Source organism: Cicer arietinum, chromosome 2, assembly GCF_000331145.2.
Source record: "Cicer arietinum cultivar CDC Frontier isolate Library 1 chromosome 2, Cicar.CDCFrontier_v2.0, whole genome shotgun sequence".
NCBI lineage: Eukaryota > Viridiplantae > Streptophyta > Magnoliopsida > Fabales > Fabaceae > Cicer > Cicer arietinum.
In genome coordinates this window covers 9,829,513-9,831,298 of record NC_021161.2, presented here as the reverse complement: position 1 = coordinate 9,831,298, position 1,786 = coordinate 9,829,513, and positions in this window count along the sequence as shown.

Here is a 1,786-nt window from a genome sequence, read left to right as displayed (position 1 = left end):
TCTTCTGTCTTTATCTTGTATACCCATTTGTTCTTGAGTGTTTTTCTGCCATTAGGCAACTTTACCAAATCAAATGTGTGATTCTCATGCAAGGAATTCATCTCTTCTTGCATGGCCTTTAACCACTTTTCGTTATCAACATTTGTAATAGCTTCTTGATAGTATTCTGGCTCTCCACTATCAGCGATCATCACATACTCATGAGGAGGATATCTTTGATAAGGTTAACGTTCTCTAGTAGATATTCTCAACTCAAACTCGATTGGTGGCTCAACTGGAACCTGCTCATCATGGTGAGGCACATGATCATCAGTTACATTCTCATCATCTACATGTATATCTCCCCCATCAACAAAGGTTTCTGCAGGGGGCTTAGGCGCAACATTTTCAATGTAACTTTTGGAATTTGGTTTCTGTTTTTCAATTTTATCAAAATCTTTAATAGTCTGGTCTTCAAGAAATATCACATCTCGGCTTCTGATAATTTTCTTGTCAATCGGATCCCACAATCTATAACCAAATTCTTCATCACCATAACCGACGAATATACACTGTTTGGATTTACTATCAAATTTGGACCTCTCATCTTTTGCAACGTGAACAAAACATCTGCAACCAAAAACTCTCAAATGACGGTAAGAGACATCTTTCCCTGTCCACACTCTATTTGGAACATCACCATCAAGTGGAATAGAAGGAGAAAGATTGATCAAATTCACTGCAGTTTTCATTATTCACCCCAAAAGGATTTCGATAATTTTTCATGAGAGAGCATACATATGATTCTGTCATTAATCATACGATTCATTCTCTCTGCAACACCATTATGCTGAGGTGTCTTTGGAACTGTTTTCTCAAACTTGATTCCATGTTCTCTACAATACTCTTCAAATGGACCTCTGTATTCGCCACCGTTATCTGATCGAACACATTTCAATTTCCTTCCCCTTTCTATTTCAACACTTGCATGAAAATGCTTGAAGACTCCAAATACCTGGTCTTTAGATTTCAAAGGAAATGCTCACACTTTTCTAGAGTGGTCGTCAATAAAAGTAACAAAATATGACGCACCACCAAGAGATTTACTATCCATCATACAAACTAATCAAGAATATTTTGCCTCCTATGAGGACCAGTATTATGAAAAGAAACTCTGTTGTTTTCCAGCAAAACAATGAGTGCAAGTTTTTAGAGACGTGCCTTTCACAAGAAGAAAGTTTTTCTTCGCAAGTATGTTGAGTCCTTTCTCACTCAAGTGATCGAGGCGCATATGCCATAAATCAGAAGATGCATCTTCAATTGCATTCACTTCTTCCTTGCATAACTTTGTAGGCATCCTATAGAGAGAAGTGGAACTTTGCTCATTTGCAACCACTAGGGACCCTTTGGTGATTTTACATATACCACCACCACCAAAGTAAGTGTGATAACCCTCAATATCCAAGGCTTTCACCAAAATCAAATTGAGACGAATATTAGGTACATGTCTAACGTTCTTCAATTGAAGCTTGCAACCAATCCCAATTTCAACTCAAACATCTCCCATACCGATAATTTTACATACTCTTTCATCTCCCATTTTTACCATGCCAAAATCACCAGCACTGTAAGATGAGAAGAAATCACGCCTAGGAGTAACATGATATGAGGCACCCGAATCAATAATCCAAGTTGAATCCTGACATGCAAGGTTTATGGAATTATCATCACAAACAATGTAGACATTATTAACAGATGCAACTGTTGTTGTATCTTTATCATTTTTCTTCTCTTTGTCTTCATCTAT